This window comes from Triturus cristatus, chromosome 10, assembly GCF_964204655.1.
Source record: "Triturus cristatus chromosome 10, aTriCri1.1, whole genome shotgun sequence".
In the NCBI taxonomy this organism is placed as follows: Eukaryota; Metazoa; Chordata; class Amphibia; order Caudata; family Salamandridae; genus Triturus; species Triturus cristatus.
Window position 1 is genome coordinate 1058088128 of NC_140593.1, and position 14970 is coordinate 1058103097.

Sequence of the window (14970 nt, forward strand, 5' to 3'; positions counted from 1 at the left end):
GGAGGGAAATAGATTTAGGACGAGTCAGGAGGATGGAGCAGGACTCGGAGGAGTGGACTGAAATGCACACAGCTACAACTCCAATAAGGCAATAAAAAGAGAAAAAGATGGTGATGGATTTGTTGTGATTCGAACCAGGAAGACAGAGACACACACAAATAATAAAAGTAAATAAGGACGAAAGAAAGTAACAAGCCAAAAGCCTAGTTGTCAGGGAAGTATAGCTTGCCCTCAAACTCTGGATGTTTAACCAAAAGTAGGTAATCTAACACAATACTTCCGTCACCTAAGTCGCTTTCCTCATCTACCTGCTGTGATTCACATAGTTTGTAATCCGGTGGTATAAAGTGCTGATTCATTTTGATCATGGTTAACCTCTCCACGTTTTTGGGCAAGACACTGGTACTTTTCACTGTTACAATGGCACCAGCAGCACTAAAAACCCGCTCAAAAGAGACACTTGTGACAGGGCAAGCCAGATAGTTTATCGCCAGCATGCTGAGGGCTGGCCATTGGCACCTTTTCCCATACCAATACACCAATGGGTTTTGATCAATGTAAACCTCTGTTGGGTCATCCAGATAGGCCTGGACCATCCGCCCAGTGCTCAGGGGTGCTCCGCTTAGCTGGGCCTCTTTTGCCTTTACATCAGCACTGGACCTAACAAGCCCTTGCTGTAGATACTAATCCTGTGCTGATTTTACTGGGGCTGATGATCCTGTTCTTGCTGTTGTTGATAGTGTTGGTGACTGCTGTGAGCCAAATGCATTGCCCTCAGGCTCTAAAGTTGAACTTGACCCCGGATGCCCTGCTGCAGTACTTGTGGGTGGGGGTAGCGGGCCTTTAATTACCAGCCGTTCATTTTCCAAGTCACTGGCTACCTCAGCTATCCAAGTTTTGTACTGGGCAACATCCACTTCTGTAAAAGGAATTAATGTCTTAGTATTCAGTGCGGATTTGTACCGTCGATCCAGAATTGTGGCACAAATGTAATGTTTGTCTGACACAATCTTAGTTTGCACCCTTGTATTTTCAGCTAAGCGAAGGGCTAAGCTCTCCAACAACTCATATGCTTCTTTTTTTTCTTCCGCACCTGTGTTCGTTTCAGATACCGCCTTCAGCTGTTGCTCTAGCATGTGCAACAATTGGATAGCTTGGCCCATAGTGCAGTCCTCCGTGCTGACTTCACATGTGAAGAGCTCGAAAGAAAGAAGAATCTATGTCAGACATTTAACTAGGCCCCATTGGTCAACGGTCATGCCTTTCACAGTAGCATCCCCTAGTCTTTGCATGACATTGTCATTGATTGGTCTGTACTGATCAAACAGATGATCAAGCATGTAATAAGTTGAGTTCCAGTGTGTTGGCGCCTCCTAGATGAGTGCTTTGACTGGCACTCTATGCTCACGTTGAATGATCCTCAGCTGCTTCCGGGCTTTAAAAGAATGGCTGAAATGTGTACATATTCTTCTGCAGGTGGTCAGTAAGTTGCTGACTCATTCTTCTTTTTTAAGAAAGTCTTGAACAATGATGTTATTGCAGTGCGTCAAACACAGGACCCTGAAATAGCCACCAGTGCGCATGGCCTTAACTATATTACTGCCATTGTCTGTGGCAACAAAACCAATGTTAAGCCCTCTTGGGTGCAGCCATTCAAAGACCTTGCTGTTAAACTCTTCCAAAATTTTTGCAGCAGTATGAGATTTTTCCTTGGTGAACATGGCTACAGTTGCATGTTTACGAGTGGCATTAAAAATCTCAGCAGTGTCAACAACACCTGCTGCAGATATCTTTTCTCTAACCCCCACAAAAGAGACCCAGTGTGCAGTGATGCACATGTAATCAGTGGCTTGGCAACTGGTCCACATGTCTGTTGTCAGGTGGATATTGTGGACAGCACTCTTCTTTAAAGTTTGTCCAAGCAATTCCAGCATGTCGTGATGTAGTGCTGGAACAGCAACTCTGGCGAAATAGGGCCGGCTGGGAACTTTCCATTTTGGGCAGATGGCTGTCGCAAATTCCAGAAAACCTACCCCTTCCACAAAAGAAAAAGTGAGAAGGTCCAGTGCTAACATTTTCGCCAGCTTCGCATTGTACAAACGTGCCGTTGGGTGGTTGCGTTCATACTGCCCCTCCAACCTAAGCATGCTGACGATGGTAGACTGGATTTTTTTCATTTCTGGTGCCGCTGATGCAGGTGACTTCTTGAACCCAGATGTTGTTAGGCTCAACAACGCACTTTTTTTCATTGCCTTGGTGTCTCAGCCTGACTCTCATTACGGTGCCACTGAGATGTTGCTGAGGATGATGACGAAAATGGGTGGTATTGGTACCACTGCACTTCTGGGGACAGGGCTACTTTGTGTACCAGAGAAAATGTCTCCCTCTTGTTCACCTTCCACCGTGATCATATCTTCTTCTACTTCTTCATCCCCACCAACAGCAATGGGTGCAGTTTTGCTTTTTTGGCCGCTAAGGTGCACCTCCCACTGAATCATGTGGTGTTTTTTCAGATGGGTTGTTTGGCTTCCGGTACCATAGTTTGTACCAAGCTTACCCCGACTAACACCTTGTTGACAAATTGAGCATATACCAACGTTCTCCTTACTGCTAACAGCAAAGAAGTCCCAAACTGGGGAGGTGAACTTTCTTGCGCTGCTGGAGGTGCCACTTGCAATGCCGGATGAACTGGAGGGTGTGCCTACCACTACCTACTGAGGTGGTGGTTGTGCTGGATGTAGGTCCCTGCCGGGCCTTTGCAAATGCAAATATGGAAGCTGGAGGTGGTGTTGGTGTTACCTTTGTTGGTGGTTTCCGTGCCACATCCCTCACAGCAATTTGGGATGGGGTAATAATGTCGGTCTCCATCTCCACAGGGGCGGGAGTGATGTTCATGATGACTGTCTCGTCATCATCCTCCTCTTCTACAGCTACCTCCATAACTCTAAGGCTTTCTGGGACCTTCCTTTTCCCTAGCCTTGTCTCGTGGCGTGTCTCACTCTCAGACTGAGCTGGTGGCTTCTATGACGCATCTAGATCATCAGAAGGGGGGCTTGATGAAGAAGTTGATGGACTAACCCTCCCTCCTTTTCTTTGCTGGGATCTGGAAGACAAAGGATCGTCTGAAAGAGTGGCTTGCTCTTCTCCTTCGATTTCAGGATCTGCCCCTACTTCGGAAGGAACAACAACTATTGTGGGGGGTGGTTGCAGCTGTTTTTGTCGCTGTTGTTGTGGCTGTTGCCGCTGTTGTTGCCCGCTTATCTGCTGAGTTTCCTCCTGCGTTGATTGGGTACTACTTTGCGATAACGATAAGTCAATTTCAACATCACTGCTCGTTGGTGTTTTCACAATTAGACTGGCTGCCTCTGTGAAACTCATGGGCTTGGGCCTAGGTTGGTGGGGTGTGCCCACTGAGGTGGAGGTGCTGCTCCCAGCTTGCTCCCAGGACACCGCTGCTGCAGGATTAATTTTTTGTTTCCCCAAAAACATTCCGGGTGGCAAATCAGTCTTGGTAAGTGTCACTTCTTCCTTCTTCTGTTCCTTCTTCTCACTGGCAACTTTCTTGGTACTGGAGGACCTGGTACCTTTCTTTGGGGCCATCTTCTTTAGATGTCAGCAGGACGCAGTTACACAAGTTGCAGAGATGTCTGTGGTCACATCTCACGTGACGTTGTGTGCAGCAGGACTTCTGTCTGGCAGTACAACGGGTGATAATGACACCTCCTCCTCAGTCTTTTGTGCACCTAAAAGCAAAGAAGCCAGAATAACATCAGTGAAATGTTGCATTTGTTGTTGTGGTTCAATTACTACTAGTACAAACAAACAAATATAATGTATAAATTAGTGTGTGGTGGTCACACTTGTTAGTGTTATATTATTACATTTTATTAACTCAGTTATTAAAAAAACATAACAGTATTGCCATTTGTGAGACTTTGACAACAAGGGCTTTCATGGTATACTGTGTACACTCAGGAAGGATAGGAAAGAAGAAGAACAAAAACAAAAATACAAATGTAATGAAAGTGGATCCTGTTTGGCATTAATTTGCGCATCACGTCATGCAGGGAGCTGCAGCTGGCAAAGGGGATGGAAGCAGTAAGCCAAGAGGAACAAAGGAAAGACATGCAGGTCTATATGGCAAAAGCAGCACACTACTAAACTACCACCACAAAATGGCCACCAGCCACATGGTCACTCACAGTCACAACAAGCAGGAGGCCTGGAAATCAATGAACTCAAGCAGGCCTATTATATGGCTAGACAAAGGAGGCATGCTTGCTAAACAACACAGCTTTAATGCAAAATGCAAAAACGAAAATCCACAGGGCTAAAAAAGGTTGGAAAGTTATACAACACAAGTACAACCACACCACACACACACATTCAACAAAGGCATTTATTTAACACAAATAAAAAAAAGTGAAATACCCCAAGAAAAACACATTTTGCAATCCAATCCAATGCCATCCATGCCCTAAATGATGTTTAAATTCAACAGCACACCACAGAAACAGTTGTTTCATGCACCCATGAGTAGCACTAGGCCTACTTGCTGAAAGGCCTATTGGCAGACTAGGCCACAAATCACACTGGCTGGCTCCACAAAATGGCCACCAGCCACATGGCCAGGCCACCCACAACAACAAGAAAGGGAGGGCAGACAATGCAGGCCTATGGCAAAAGCACACTGCCTGGCTTCACAAAATGGCTGCCAGCCACATGGCCAAGCCGCAACAACAACAAGAAAGGGAAGACAGACAATGCAGGCCTATGGCAAAAGCACACTGCCTGGCTTCATAAAATGGCCGCCAGCCACATGGCCAGGCCACCACAACAACAAGAAAGGGAAGACAGACAATGCAGACCTATGGCAAAAACACACTGCCTGGCTTCACAAAATGGCCGCCAGCCACATGGCCAGGCCACAACAACAAGACGCATAAGCCAAGAGGAACAAAGGAAAGACATGCAGGCCTATATGGCAAAAGCAGCACACTACTACACTACCACCACAAAATGGCCACCAACCACATGGTCACTCACAGTCACAACAAGCAGGAGGCCTGGAAAACAATGAACTCAAGCAGGACTATTATATGGCCAGACAAAGGAGGCATGCTAAACAACACAGCTTTAATGCAAAATTGCAAAAACAAAAATCCACAGGGCTAAAAAAGGTTTGCAAGCTACACAACAACCACACACACATCCAACAAAGGCATTTATTTAACACACGCCAAAAAAGTGAAATACCCCCGAAAAAAAAACTTTTTGCAATTCAATCAAATGCCATCCATGCCCTAAATGATGTTTACATTCAACAGTTGTTTCATGCGCCCATGAGTAGCTCTGGGCCTACTGGCTGAAAGGCCTATTTATTGGGCCAGACTACTGGGCTAGTGAATTAAATAATATTGCAAATTGATTGCAAAATCTAGAGAAAATGTAGTGAACTTTGCAGCATGTTTCCTTTATAAAACAAAACTAGTAGAAAAATTACATACAAAGAAAAACAACTTCGCCCCTACTGAAACTACAGGCCACCCAAAATAATAAATTTTAAAAAAACGATGAAAAGTATAAAAATAATGTGGGGCAATGCCCCAATCAAACAAACAACACCAATTCTCCAACTTACTTGTAAAATCTCAAATCCAAAAGTCCTCAAATTCAATGATATATGATGCATCAGGCACAAAGAGTGATCCTTCCAGCTCCAAATCCAAATGAAAAGTGAACAGGACATGTACAAAGCACTGGGAGGAGCCTGCTGGACAGGAACAGGCAGTTGGAGGCACTTCCTTCCCCTTAAAGAAAAAGAAAACAAGAAAGTAAAGCCAAATGGGAATCTGAGGAGTTTTTTTCATCCAAATCATTATTTTTTAGAAGGTTTTACGCTGCGCGAGAGATATTCTTCTCTAGATTGCAAATTATGTGTGTTCGGCATCGTGATCTTCACGGAACTTCTGCCAGATGTCTGATGGCGCGCCTGAATTACGTCTTCGCGATCGCACTCTCACAGGATTGTGCGGCCGGCTACCAAAATCCCGTGGCGCACGCAAACGGATAGGAAATCTCATCGGCGAATGCAGGGATCCCGGTAAGTCGCTACCGCATGTGCGAAAACGCATTTTGAAAGCGCGAAGAAGAAAAAAACTCTGCTCCACTGGCCATCGCGGAGTTTTCGGTAACTCCGCGTTCTACCTGGAACACGGTGTTGCCAAAAATCTGCAAACTCCGCGAGCTGAGCGGATTTTAACGCCCAGGGTTACAAGTAACACAGATGCTGGAAATAAAACAACATTTAGATACATTTAGTGACCTGTCCACCCAAAGGGTAAACTAAATAAAACCATATTTTCCCACTGCATAGTACAAAAACAGTTGAACAGCAATGGAATGTTCCAGCCATTTAAATGCCTGCGCCCATGTCTTTCAGATGCCTGCAGGTACAGATTTACCACATAGCTAATATGTAATAGAGGGTAAAATCCTCAAAGCTGTGCTTGCAATTATGGTATGTTATGTTAAAAATAATTTGTAAAGCACACTTTTCCCAGAAAAGGACGTTCAGATGCTAGATTTCAAAAAATAAAAAAAACAGACATGTTAGAGGGACAGAGAGCTTAAAGAGAAATAAAAACCCATGTTTTCAGCTTTTTCTAAATTGGTGAAAGTCTGTTTTGAGGTGAATATTGGGCCAGAGCTCATTCCATGTTTTTTAGAGCCAGGTAGGAAAAGGCGCTACTACCACACCAATGGCAAAAAAAAATGCTTAGAACAAACAATAGTTCAGAATTCTTCAGGACGTCAAGCTACACTACCAGGACCAAACTAAGGCTGCTAAGAGTGACTCCGAGGTCCACTCCTGTTTATTCTGTTAGTATAACATGATAAGGCCTCCCAGCCATATCACATAATACTTACACCATGCAAAATTGGTGTTTCCGCTGTGGGATCTAGAACCGGTTTCATTTGGACCACCTGACATTAAATGTTTTTTTTGGTGCATGAAGTAATCCTTAAAATTGTCTTTAGATTTAAGGTAGAGATATATTTTTTTAGATATTTCTATAAGTTCGATTTAATAGTAATTGCTATGGCTCTGTGTTACACCCCTATTCCAATTGCATTAAAAGGTTAAAAGCTGTTTTACAAAGATAGGTAGAAGTTTCTTTAAGTTCTTAGGAGTTTTACATAGAACCCATAGCTTTATTACAAGTAGTGCATAATGGAGAATGTTCTGAGCCTCGATCAGCCCATTCTCTCTATTCTGAAGATCAATGATCTGAGGGCATCATGCAAGTTTAGAGGCATTAGCTTTAGAGCAACCTATAAAAGGGAGGACCTGGACCAGGCCCTGAAAGACTATGAGTCTGCAAAACTAGATAGGGATGACCACTACTCCGTGGGACACACAGAAGAAGGAGGGGATATGGTCACAGCCCAAGTTGATGGAGGTAAAGACTTTTATGACCCAGAGTCACAGATCTTCCCCAGACCCCCTTCACAAGTGGAAATTGACAGAGGTAACTCTAGAATCCCCTCAACTGGTAGGGTGGTAGGAGACTTCCATGACCAGCCAAAGGGTAAATTAAATAAAACCATATTTTCCCACTGCATAGTACAAAAACAGTCGAACAGCAATGGGATGTTCCAGCCCTTTAAATGCCTGCGCCCATGTCTTACAGATTCCTGTAGGTACAGATTTACCACATGGATACATATGTAATAGAGGGTAAAATCCTCAAAGCTGTGCTTGCAATTATGGTATGTTATGTTAAAAATAATTTTTAAAGCACACTTTTCCCAGAAAAGGACGTTCAGATGCTAGACTGCAAAAAATAAAAAAACAGACGTTAGAGGGACAGAGAGCTTAAAGAGAAATAAAAACCCATGTTTTCAGCTTTTTCTAAATTGGTGAAAGTTTGTTTTGAGGTGAATATTGGGCCAGAGCTCATGCCATGTTTTTTGGAGCCAGGTAGGAAAAGGCGCTACTGCCACACCGATGGCAAAAAAAAAACTGCATAGTACAAACAGTAGTTCAGAATTGTTCAGGACGTCTATGCAGTTTTCAATGGTGATCCCCCTGTCAGTGATAGACATGATAGATGTTAGAAAGTGCCCTTTTTGTCATAGTCACCCCCCCACTTTTTGTCTAGATGCTGTCTTGGTAGATCTGAAAGTACACTGGGACCTGCCAACCAGGCCCCAGTGCCAGTGCTATTTCCCTTAAACTGTAACTGTCAATTGATACACTCAATTGGCAAGTACGTATCACTCCTTGTAAGCCCCTAGTAAATAGTACCATAACCCATGTAAAGGTATGTCTGCAGAGCTATGATTGTAACATTGCCCAAGCAGCCTGTCTGCTCGAGAGTGACTCTGCACACACCATGTGCTGCAGAGCCACACCACTGCCTTGACATAGACAAGTCACTCTTAAGTGCCCTCCGAATCTCAGGAGGTAGAGTGCATTTTGTTAAAGGTGTGGATATATATGTACCTACATTTATATCCCTACAGTAACGCTGTCAAGAAAGTTTTTACTGTAAGTGACCAGGCATCCATAAAGTAACATGGGCTGGCTACCGGGCAAACTTGCGCTAGCCAGCTTCATTATGTAACAACCAGATTGTGTCATGTTTGGTATGAAACACCGTGCTTTTTCACCCCATCTCATTTCTCGTGTTGAGGGTGAGCTAGCATAGCTGCATAGAGAAGTGTGATTTTGCTAAGTGATGCATTTTGACAGATACCACTGATCCTATCAGCACCAAGGACAGCCAAGTAACCTCTGCACCCCAACTCCCTGGGCAAGGTAACATTACCAGGACTGCTAAGGCTGCTAAGAGTGACTCCGAGGTCCACTCCTGTTTATTGTGTTAGTATAACATGATAAGGCCTCCCAGCAATATCACATAATACTTACACCTTGCAACATTGGTGTTTCCGCGGTGGGATCTAGAACCGGTTTCATTTAGACCACCTGACATTAAATAGTTTTTTTGGTGCATGAAGAAATCCTTAAAATTGTCTTTAGATTTAAGGTAGAGATATATTTTTTTAGATATTTCTAAAAGCTCGATTTAATAGTAATTGCTGCGGCTCTGTGTTACATCCCTATTCCAATTGCATTAAAAGGTTAAAAGGTGTAATACAATGCTAGGTAGAAGTTTTTTTAAAGTTCTTAGGAGTTTTTACTAAGAACCCATAGCTTTATTACAACAAGTAGTGCATAATGGAGAATGTCTGAGCCTCGATCAGCCCATTCTCTCTATCCTGAAGATCAATGATCTGAGTGCATTATGCAAGCTTAGAGGCATTAGCTTTAGAGCAACCTATAAAAGGGAGGACCTGGACCAGGCCCAGAAAGCCTAAGAGTCTGCAAAACTAGATAGGGATGACCACTACTCTGTGGGACACACAGAAGAAGGAGAGGATATGGTCACAGCCCAAGTTGATGAAGGTGAAGACTTTTATGACCCAGAGTTACATATCTTCCCCAGACCCCTTTCACAAGTGGAAAGTGACTGAGTTAACTCCAGAATCCCCTCAACTGGTAGGGTGGTAGGATACTTCCATGACCAACTTGATATACTCTCCCTAGAGGAAAAAACATTGGACGTAGAGGAAAGGAGACTAGCCCTTGAGATTAAGAGAGCTAAGATGGGCCTTGTGCCCAAAGATGCTGGCAGCAATTTTAACAGAGATAAAGAGGAGTCTTTTGACCCCAACGTCCCCCAAGGATTTGTCTCAAAGTTTAGCAATGGAGATGACATAACCAATTGTTTTGCAGCTTTTGAGAGAGCTTGCAGGATGAGGAGGTTAGATCACCAACACTGAGGCTCTCTACTTTGGGATTTATTCTCAGTGAAGGGCAGAGATAGGCTTCTCACCCTTGATGAGAGTGTGGCTGAGTCCTATTCACACATGAAAGAGATACTGATTGAGGGGTTTGGAATCACCACAGAGGAGTACAGGCTAAGATTCAGAGATGCCCACAAGAGACCAGACCAAACCTGGGTCGACTTTGTTGACTCCTCAATCATAGCACTGAAGGACTTGATTGTAGATAATCAAGTGGACACTTATACTGGGCTTTATAATTTGATTGTGAAGGAGCACATTTTGATTAATTGTACCACAGATGAGACAGCATCTGGTAGATTCTGACTAGTCGTCTCCTGTCGAGTTGGAGAAGAAAGCAGACAAATGGGTCTGATCCAGGGTATCCCAGAAAAAGACCGAAGGTGGGGGTGACCCCAAGAAGGGTGCTCAGACTTTTCAACAAGGGAAGGAGGTGAGCATCGACAAAGATAAAAAGAAAGAGTTCTCAAAAGACCCCCAAATACCTTATCTGGAGGGTGGGCCCTGAGACTAATCCCAGTCCAAAGGAAAAGGGTACCAGGGTAAAAGTTGGGATCCCAAGAAGGCTAGGACATGCTTTGACTGTAATCAGCCAGGGCATATGAGAGGTGCTCCAGCATGCAGCAAGAAGTCCCCCACTGGTGGACCTTCCAAGAGTTTAGCTAGTTTGGGCATAGGAATGGATGTGTTCTCCGTAGAGGCCAGAGGTTACACAAAAGCTATTTTAGTGTCCCTGGGTGGGAGGATGTTGAACCTCTGATGCTCTGCCTGACAACCTGTCTCGGCACCCTTCTGTTTAAAAAGACTCCCTTGTGCCACTGAGTTGACGAGCTCTTGGAGTGCACCTGTGCTCCAGAGAGAGGTACAGAGACCTGAGAGGATAGTGGCAGCTTTCTCAGCAACCCCAGATGAATTTCGTTTTTATCACTACTGATGAAGGATAATATCCAGAAACACATGTGTCTAGGGATTAACAGCACTAACCTGCACCAACCTTGGTGAAGCACTTCAGCAAAATTTCAAGTAAGTATTTAGACTGAACTGCATTTACCAGGATGCAAAAGGGTGAACTGTGCTGGGAGGTGAGGCAGTGTGCTCCCATCCACTTCTGTGTGGACATATATGTACCCACATATATATCCCTACAGTAACCCTGTCAAGCAAGGTTTTACTGTAAGTGACCAGGCGGTCCATAAAGTAACATGGGCTGGCTACCGGGCAAACTTGAGATAGCTAGCTTCATTATGGAACGGCCAAATTGTGTCATGTTTGGTATGAAACACTATGCTTTTTCACCCCATCTCATTTCCGTGTTGAAGGTGAGCTACCATAGCTTCATGGAGATGTGTGGTTTTGCTAAGTGCTGCATTTTGACAGCCTCCACGGATACCATCAGCACCAAGGACAGCCAAGTAACCTCTGCACCCGGACTCCCTAGGCAAGGTAACGGAAGAGTAACTGTCGAGTCTTGGTCTAAGGGCCCGCAGAACCTTAACCATGAGAGGGCTCAGTTGAGCACGCCCTGCAAGTATCACAATTCTAAGTGTGTTTTTCCCCATTGTCTTTATTGGTGAAAGTTTGACAGCTTTATTACATTTATTTACACTTGGAAAATCTATTACTTTGGCTATACGCAATGTATCAAGTTTGTTTTGGTGCTTTTACTTACTCAAAAATCCAATCTATTTTTATAAATTGGTGTCAAGGTTTCTTTCGAGTCGTGTCACTTATTGCCAATGTTGGTACTGTGAAATGCTAAATACATGTTTCTTTGAGTTCGCCTCACTGCATAAGCCACACTACCATGACTGAGGTAAGGCTGCTAAGAGTGAATCTACCGTCCACTCATGTGTATTGTGTTAGTATTATGTGATAATGCCTCCCAGCTATATCACATAATCCTTCCACCTTGCAACAACAGAACTGTGCAGTGCATACTAATAATATTATGCAAGTTGCTATTTTTCTTTAATAAGTTACCAGTGGCTTTATCTTAGTCATTACTTAAAGACCTGGATGCACTCCCTAATTGCCAAATTTGGAGATGTAAAAGTAGTAGGGTAGCACTCGATGAACTAAAACTCCCATAACTGAAGGGGGACTGGAACCACCTAATTATAAATGCTACTGTATTGCAGCACAATTCCTATTTGTTGCAAAATGGATTCCCCACTCCGATGAACCTAAAGCAGAATACCTAATGGTGTAAATTACATCAGACACTCTATAGTGCCAGATATATGGTGCACAAACTGAGAGCAGGCAAATGCCTAAACTAGTAATGGTGTTAGCATGGTGGTGGAACAGATACACTAAGTTGAAGTGAGTTAAGCAAATATACAGCCCTGAAATTCTCTTTTGATATCTTAACTACTGGGCTGATACTCGCTTAGAGTTTGAGGTGGACCAATTGGAGAAATCATTGCTTGAAACAACAGGCGATATGTATTCAGAAGGTATGCTTAGTATCTTTGAGGGGTTTAGGAGGGGCACAGGATACCACCAGGGCAATGTTTGTTTTAGTGAAAGTGGGTAGGAACGCACTGCTTGCATGTAACAGCGCATTACTCCATAGCAGTTTAGTAGTTGTAGTTCAGCTTTTCACACAAAGTTCATATAATTTTTCAGCTAATGCCGTATTTTGAAATCGCATCCCTAGACACCAGTGTTTCAGGATTCCTCCCTCATCAGTAGAGAATATTTACGGGTTGCTGGATATGCTGCCAATTTTCTCAGGTACAATCCCACTCATAGCGTGCAGGCGTTCCAAATATCGTCAGCTTGGGGATGGCTCATGAGAGCCTTTTAATAGTGAAAGTGGATAGGAACGTACTGCTTGCATGTAACAGCACCATTACCCCATAGCGTCTTGGTAGTTGTAGTTCAGTTTTTCACACAAAGTTCATATAATTTGTCAGCTGATGCCGTCTTTCAAAATCGTATCTCTAGACACCAGTGTTTCGGAGCCGCCCCCAAGCTGACGAGCTTTGGAATGCCAGCATGCTATGAGTGGGATTATACCTGAGAAAATTGACAGCAAGTCCAGCAAACTGTAAATATTCTCAACTGATGAGGGAGGAATCCCGAAACACTGGTGTCTAGAGATACAATTTCGAAAGACGGCATTAGCTGAAAAATGATATGAACTTTGTGTGAAAAGCTGAACTACAACTACCAAGACGCTATTTGGTAATGGCGCTGTTAAATGCAAGCAGTGGGTTCCTACCCACTTTCAATGTTTGTTTTAGGGCATTGATGCATGTTGCCAAGGCCACATGGCACAGTGGCAACACAGAGCAGCCAACAGGTTGAATTTTACAAGCAAGACTGTCATAGGGAACTGGATGTACAATAGTGTTCCATTTATAGGGGCAGAGTATGGAGTTGTTGGGCCAACCACCCACAGGGTTAAAGACACCCTGGGAAGAATTCTTGAATATGAAACAGAGGGCCAGATGCATCAACGAGAAAACTGGTCGCAAACGGGCAGATTAGCAGAATCTGCCCCTTTGCGACTGGTATTTTTGCATTTGGGATGCATCATCCCAAATGCAAAAATCGGAATTTAAGGAATCTGTAAATAGCGATTCCTTAAATTGCGATTGCATTTAAGGAATCCCAAATTGAGATTCCTTAAATGCAATGCATTAAAGTTAAAAAATTAGCGATTTCGTTAATAGGGGGAGCAAATTACCATGAAGTTGAACTTCATGGTAATTTGCAAAAACTTTGAAGAATGCACGTTTGTGCATTTTTCAAAGTTTCATGTTGCGCACACACATGCCCTTAGAGCATGTGTGTGTGCAACATATGTGCACAGATCAATTTCAGGGGTGCAATAGGGTGTCATTTTGACACCCTTGCACCCTTGAAATTGCATGAGCAATTTGCGAGTACCTACTGGTACTCGCAAATTGCTAATGCAATCTCCAATTCATTCCTATGGGCCTGGAGGCCCATAGGAATGATTGTGACGGCAATCCTTAATTGCGACTCGCAATTTGCGACTAGCAATTAAGGAATTTTAAGGAATCACTATTTTTATAGCGATTCCTACATGCATAGGCTTTTGCAATTCCTTAATTGCGATTCCTTAAAAATCGCTATTAAGGAATCGCAAAAGTCTTTGTTGATGCATGTGCCAGTAAGTGATGATGATTGGGACAAAATAGTGGTGTACGTGGATTTTATTTTTTCTAGACACAGTTGATTCATACTGGTTCAACCCAGTTTCTTGCATAGGGATTGAGTCACATCCTTCAGCATTCAATCAATGTCATTGCCCAATGCAGCAATGCAGACCACTACGCATGGGGATGCCCCGTCATACATGAGTAATGCACTGAGACTCGTAGAGGTTAGTGAAGATAGCCCGGTGACAGAAGCATAGGAGTAATTCTGCATGGGGGAGCAATGGGGGGGGGTCCAAGAGAGGTTTTGTTAATGTGCACTGGTACTGGAATATGAAGGCTAACAATGAACTGGAATTCAGTAGAGGTCCCTTTGGTCAGGATGTGGAGAACGGACAGGAGATGGATTAAGCTCTCTGTAGCTATGAGAATGGCACAACATGCTGGACTAGAGGCGAAGACCTGCATTAGAGGCTCAGATGAGAGACCCCCATGAATGAGCCCAGTTTCCTAATGTGCTTCTCCCCAAGAACAACACTGTCTGACGCAAGACGTGCTGTAAGAAGCAGTGAATTAGAGGGGGCCTGATGTCAGCTTCTATTGCATGTGCTCACCACTCATACTCACCCCTATGACAATGTGTGACATCAGAGTAGATGATGATGATGATAATGGTGAAGTACATGCCAATGTGGTGAATTTAAGTTTAAATGAGCAATTTGAAAGCGGTTGCAAATATTGAGGAAACATGTCTGTAATGCTCTGTTTTGTTATTGAAAAATATGTTATTACAACAAAAGGAATATGTAATGTGTGGTTAGCAAGGTGCTTGACAAAACATACCACATCATAAAATAGGCAGCAGAGATGAACACAGCATAAGGCACCCCTACATGACATAGCATAACATAATACACCTCACATGACATATTATAGCACAACATAACACAGCGCTGCATTAAATAAC

At 43.6% G+C, this 14970-nt stretch overlaps 1 protein-coding gene across 1 annotated transcript in view; it reads left to right on the forward strand.

Moving 5' to 3' along the window:
* LOC146796559 (cytochrome P450 3A21-like) overlaps positions 1 to 14970 on the forward strand; it is a 426463-nt gene that overhangs the window by 357611 nt on the left and 53882 nt on the right. The window lies entirely within an intron of this gene.